Consider the following 7,276-nt stretch of genomic DNA (forward strand, 5'->3'; position numbering starts at 1 on the left):
GGCAAGCAGCGGCCCCGACCACCCGCTGTGCCTCGCCGGACCTCTCGGTCCCCGCCTCCAGCAGCTGGAAGCGCCTCGCTCGAGGGTCGGAGGGATGATGCACCGCGGAAACACCGTCGGAGCTGCGGAGGCGGGTAACTGATGTCTGACGCACCGCTCTTGCGGAGACTGTAAACTCCCAGGGGGGGTCAGTGACAACGTGTAACCCCCTCGCGTCTAGCCGGAGGGCGGAGGGACTGCGGTCACGTCTATGTTTATATCAGACAAAAATGTGCCATGCAGTCCCAGAAACAATGGCACTTTCTCAGCTTAACTATGGTTGCACTATTTTATATCTAAACACATCTGTGCCTTTGTTTACATTTCAATTTGAACTAGAACTTCCTAGAGGAAAGATTTATAACTTAAGATGACTTTTTTAATAAAAAAATTATCAACAGGCACTCTAATGAATTATTTGTTTATTACTACTTATTACTGAATTGATATCGAAGCATTTAAGTCAATATTGAATCGAATCGATATTGAATCGAATTGCTAGCTAAAGAATCGAAATCAAATCGAATCGTGAGGTTCTTAACAATACCCAGCCCTAACCAAAGCCTAACCTAATTTGTCAATAATACTTGGACTTTAAATGGATAATAAACTGGAGCAGGCATGGTTCCATTCTCCAAAACGTTGTCCTACAGATCCTGCTTTAACATCCTATATGCAGACGGGCTTTATGTTGCATTGTTTTACAGTGGTCCTAAGAGATCAACGCACTTAAACTTAAAAGCACGTGCCACAAAACACAAACGAATAAAGAAAACTGTTTTACAACATTTGAAAACATATGGATCGTGTTAAAAAACTTGCGAAGTGAGACCAATAGTTCAGAGGAGCATGCACTGATTAACGTTTGATTAAAACTTTAGAAACTGTCTCCAAACATGCAACACATTTGGATGAAAAGGAATAACTACTGTGGCGTTTCCCGTCACACTGTGTCAAATATCAGACATTATTTGTGTCGGAACCTCAGCAGAATGTAAAGCATTTTGGATTCACAGCACCTGGCCTTCGCTGCATGTGAAGAATTTCAGGACCTTACAAAAAAGAAGTTTGGACCGCCTGCTCTTCTTGCAGTGTATCAAGGTCTACCCTGCTACATTGAATGGTGTCCTCCTGAATCGTATTATCATGCTAATTAAGTGGGATGAAAAAAAAAAGAAGCCCTTGCAGGATTTGTTGAATAAAAAAGCAGAAATTGCCCAAAAGCTGTGTTTTTGTCATGAGACTTATGCTAGCATTCCAAGGCTGCTGCGTCTGTTTCCATCAAGGACAACTCCCAAACTGTTGTCAGCCCTAAGCTCCTGTTTTAATGAGATCAACTGCTTACCTCGGCAGTCACCATGGCAATACAGTAAAAAGAAAAGGTTATATGGGAGCTGTTATGTGGGTTCAGTTAAACCAGTGAACCAGGCCTGGAATGTCACATACAGAAGCCATCGTCTGCCTCTTCTCCTCCCTTTAACACACCTATTCCTTTTCTATGCTAATCACTAGAAATAAATCACACCCACCCTCTCTTTCAGCTGCGAAGACCTATGGGACTGGTGGTTTTTGATCTGCAAAACAAAAATGTGTGGAATGCAGGATAATCTAGATGACGAGTGGATGGTGAAAAAAAACAAAAAAAAGTGCGTTAAAATGAGACATGTGCGCTTCAACGCATGGAAGCATGTCAGATCTTTCTGTCTTTTCTCATCGTGGGATGTTTGGAGGTGGAGGATCGCCAGAACAGTCTGGCACACTAGAAAAAAAAAATTGAGGCAAGGCTATTCATCTACCTGTGTGGGAGTTGAGTGAGTATCTTACCAAACAGCACTCAAGAGGAGAATGGCTTCTGCTGCCTGCTCTTGAACCAAAACAACAGTCCCGATCCACCTTCACTCTGCAGTCAAGCCAGTACAGAGGAAGAAACAGCTCCGCTCAGCAGAGGATGGAAACTCCCGCTGCTTCATGTGCTGTGAGCCTATCTCTTCTCCTAAGCCTGTAATTTACAATATATGTCAAAACTGCTGTACAATATCGATTTACCATGCCAGGGCGAAACAAAAGAAAAAAAGGAAAAAGATCGTTTGCCTGCACGATGAATTGATCCCCCAACAAGGAGAGCATCGGAGGGGCAAAGGGAAAAAGAATATTCCGCCCCTTTGAAGGAATTTCGACCCAGATGCTCACTTGTGCTTTGTCTCTATTAAGATACCGAAAGATTTATGAGAAGAATATTGAGTGTTTGTGCAGACTACTAGTCGTGCCGGCCATTTTATATATCCCACATGAGAGCAGAGAAGGAAGTGGAGCACTTTATCTTCAACATCTGCGTGTCTGTGAGGTCTGTGCTTATGTGGATTGAACAAAAAAAGGCCCACACATAGAGCACACAGTTGTTGCATGTGAGCATAATAGTGTTTCGTTTCATCTCCCAGAGGACACTTTAGCATGTTTCCTCTGTGTTTATATTTAGGATGCTCATTTCTCCGGCTGTGGAAGTTACAAGGGGTCAGAATTAAAAGACTGTGAAATTAAAAAGGAAAATTATCCATTTTGATGGGACACTGCTGTCATGGGCTGTAGCTGCCCTCTTATCAGAGGATAAAGTGTGATTACGCTATCCAAAGACCAATTTAAACCCTCTGAAGCCTGTTTAGACACAGCAGAGTTAAGCTAAAACGTCATCAGGGAAAATTACTTAATGATAGTCACAAGTGCTTTTATTACTAGTGGTACCACGCTGCAGCTAGCATGCTGGCTTAGCTCCCTATTTGTCTTTGTTATTTCCGATCCAGTGTGACAAGTTGACGCCTGAGTAGAGCAGACAGGAATGGAAATTAATCAAGAACAATTAAACTATATTTCCTCTGGAGCAAAACAGTGACTGATTACCATAATGAACACACATAAATGATTATAAGATATTTGTCCTGTGGAGCCCAACATTAAACATCAGCATTGTGATTAAATGCATTAGCAGCTGTCCGGGTGCGTTAATTGGGAAACACTGGTCACTTCAGAAATTGAAATTATGGTTATTCATGGTCGCAGATGATTGTATTGCTCTTTGTCCCAAAATTCATAAACTCAGCTCGATATCCAGGCAACGCTCAAAATATCAGCCCAATGTCAATCATAGTCAGATGCATTTGGATTAATTTAAATTATTTAAGTACTCCTGAAACACTGTCAGATAACAAATAGTCTGCAGTGAACCTTATTGTGAGACTACGCTTTCAAACACACATCCTGCCCCTGTAAGCAGGTAAGGCTCCACAAAAGGTCTGAAAAAACATCCGAGCAAAACGGAAGACATGCCTAAGCTGCCTGAATACCATTACTCAGTCCCCCACTCCTGCAGTGCTACTCTGATAGAGCGGATAGATGAATGCGAGACATGTTTGAGTTCTTGTGGAATTTCTCTATTCAACTTTTCAAAGCTGCGCCCCAGACAGGGAATGTTTTATTCTATTATTATCTAAAATCCTTTCACAGAATGAAAAAAAAAAACATGAGCAGAATCTCAGGTGGCTTTTGCTTCTGGACAAATAAAGGATTCCAAGTTGGGTCTTTGAATGAGTGAATTTAAATTATTCTTAATGTATGAATTAAAAAAAAAAATGCTGCATTATGAAACATTTTTTCTTCTAAAAAAGTGCTATTCTATTATCAGGGGTATTGGTTTGGATGAGCTCCATCACCAGAGCAAGAAATAGAAATTTCCATGCATTGGTCACTTCTTTATTGGGGATATGTGAGTGGACTGTACTGTGACGTGATAAATGAGACCTTCCTCGTCTCTCCCATTTGCCTGTTAAAGCCTGTTGCTTAATGGTGCTGGACTGTGGAAATCTCTGAGGAGGACTTGGTCTGATATTCCGAAACAGTCAAAAGGATGTGACCTTATGGTGACCTTATTCTAGCACTGCACAGAAGTTCCTGAAAGCCCCTTTTGGGGAAGACATTTTAATCAAATCTACAGTGATTTTTTTTATGCCTAAACAAACTGAATAAACAAACTCTTTTCTTTATCCATGACAGAACGAAATGTAGTTACAAACTGACCTTAAAGGACAACACAATTTCATAACGTTTTACTTATATTTGGTGGACCCTGCCACCTTTCATGCTTCAAACAGTGTTCTGGGGACCTTATTTACCTCTGAGAGCAGCTTGTTTGATATTTTTTGAGTTTTTGTTATTACCTTATTAATATTGTACTATTTATGTATATTTATATAAATTAAAAAAAAAAAATGTTTGAATTTCTTCTCTAAAACTACATAGTGCCCCTTTTTTGTCTATCTTACCAGTTCATATGTTTTATAGTGTTGAATTTGCCTTCACCAAAAAGTTACTGTTGTGTAACAATGAAGATATGAAAACATATAAACAGTTATGGCTCCTGATCAGGATGTTTGCAACATTCAAAATGAGAAACCTATCCACTCGTCATGTAGAAATATAATGTAGCTGCTTTTATTGACATATTAAGAGAAATGTGATATCTAGCCTATATGTTAATATGTATGTTGTAAAGGTGGCCTACTTATTGGGTTTAACATTGTTCTAACAGGGGACTGCAGTAGTCTGAGGGGCTGCAGGTTTATGTGGACTGATTGTACCGTTACATACGGTACTGTGGTTATAAAGTACAAGTATAATACAGTTTCTACACTAAATACAGCTTAAATGAAATGCAAAAGTCAATTTTACCACCAAGGCAGTTCTAGATTGTATGGCCTATAATAGTATCATGAACAGTAAAGGGCACAAACACTGCAGTCACTGGAAATATTACAATAAAATATGATACGACCAGCTAATGGCTCATTTCAGAACTTTCAAACTCAGCACTTCTCTTCTAAAGGACAGACTGAGAGGACATAATGCCAAAATAAGAGGCAATAACAATGCTAGACATCTCTACACTGGGCTCAGACTACGGGAGTTTGGTGCCCATTTAATCCTGGTTTGCCCTTCCTAACAGTCAGAGGAGAACTTTAGTCTGGGACCATGGACGGTACTGACATTTTACCAGGATTATCTGATAGGACCACACAATGAGAGAGACATCCCAAAGCAGCTGGTGGTGCTGCCAAGCAATGGTTAACAACCCTAGCCCTTGAGGCTAACATTAGCTAGCATACCAATGTTGACAGATACTAAAACTGACAGTTAAAATCTCACCTCCAATTCTCATTAAAGATTATACCACTCATGTTAACCGTCTCCCCAACCATTCCAAACTCATTTTCTTCTGCTTTTGATTTTTCCTCACTGCAAATAATTAACATTACTACAGCAAGTTTACGAGCCACTCTCCATTATGCTTCCCCATGAGATCACACGAGTGGGTTCACCAGTCCTGAAATGATAATCTTGATAATATTCTGTAGTGTGTGATGGGCCAATATTTTCAAATTAGGTTGGGTGCATGTTCAAGATTAGAGAGCAGAACATCTGTTAAGATTATCTCTATGTGCTTGATGCAACCTGATTTCGAAATGGGTTGGGCTTTTCAAACTCCTGTAGCCTGGGCCCAGCCTGTGAACCATGTGCAGCTCTCATTGTGAATACTGTGACCCATAATCATGAACCTATCTTGATTCCCTCTATCTACACCTTCGTATCTGAAAGTATTGCACTGGTACAACAGAAATACACTGTAAACTGGGCAGAAATACACTGTACATTGCATCCCATATTCTAGTTTGACCGTGTCTTTCAGTTTGTCCACCATATTAAACAGTTTAATATAAATAAATCAGACTTCTTTAACTGAAAAAATAAATATAAAATGCCCTAACCCCTTTTTGTTGTTCTGCTGTAATGCTCAGAATCCAATCCCCAATTATCTGTAAATTATCTCTAAAAGGAAACAGCTGTGCCTATTACTTCAGATGAAAACCTATTGTTACAAAAGCCCCTCTGCATTAATGTAAACACCAATTTACACAAAAGCTCAGTTATTTGGTCTCTTGCTGGTTGGGTAAGAAAAACTTGTGACCACCCCCTTATTTTTTCATTAACCTTGACTGTAATTTGGACACCCTCTGTGCCTGTTTGATGACGGTACTTGATTCATCAGTTTTTAATCAGGATTGTTTGGGAGACAAACACTCCAGTGGCTCAATCACAACCCCCTCACCCCAACCCCTTACAGGCTGCTGTCCTTTCTCCCTTCCACTGTACTGCAACCACATCAACAGTGACCGGCATTGTGTGTCTTTTTATATCGGATAACAGTGTAAGGTAATGTGGGCAGATTGAACAAGAGTACGATTTCTCCCCCAGAAGAGGAGGCTTTTTGTCTTCTTTCTTAATCTTTCTCGGCGAGTCGTGCCCCAGTCTCCTTGGCTTACTTAATTAGTCATGCGGACGTACGGTGGAGGAGAATGGTGGAGCCTCTCATTGACAGGCAAACACACAGGGGTCGTATGAGTGTGGGGAAAGCATTGAACCTGCTATATCGACCTGTACTTAATTCCTGTTTGCTCTGAAGCGATGATATCCTGTCTATCGATGAAGTTTCAGGAAACCCGCGCAATGGTAACAAACTCTAAAGAGATACTCCGTGGGGGAATATCCTTTGCTTAAAACATCTGTGTTATGTTTCTAGCGGCACTTTTAAAGATTAAATCAACTTCTCAACAAAAAGGTATTCTTTCTTTACTCCCTGTGCCAGGAAAGTTGAAGCTACCTGAGGGGAAGAATAAAACTCCCACGTCCACCTTTCTCCTACACCAAACTGCCTTTTATTTCTCTTGAACTACACCCTCCTCCATTGAACATAAATCCCAATTTTACCCGACTGAGTACAGAAATACATTTGGGACTGGCAATGCTGTAATGGAAATCCAGACCCTTTGGTCATAGATATGCTTATCTTTTTCCTTGGCATTGGATGAATTGACTGTACTTGAGTTGAAAGTCAGAAAGTTTTAACTATCCTTTGATTTGACTAAAAGGCACAGTGTGCAGTGCTTTTTCAGGCATTTCAGTGTTACTGTTATCTTTTAAAGCTCTAGGTGTTGAATTTTAATGAGTTATCCTATTACAACCCCTAACAACAGATTGTACAGACCAAACGTTCAATACAAATAGTTCCCTTTGCTTCTGTTTCAGATACTGTACATCACCTTTCTGTGTGTTCAAATTAATGTAAAAGCCACCCAGAGTTGCCAGAGCCCAGGAGTGACAGGAGTGACATTTTCACTGCTGTTCCAGCCTG

Source organism: Sparus aurata, chromosome 4 (assembly GCF_900880675.1).
Source record: "Sparus aurata chromosome 4, fSpaAur1.1, whole genome shotgun sequence".
NCBI classification, from domain to species: Eukaryota; Metazoa; Chordata; class Actinopteri; order Spariformes; family Sparidae; genus Sparus; species Sparus aurata.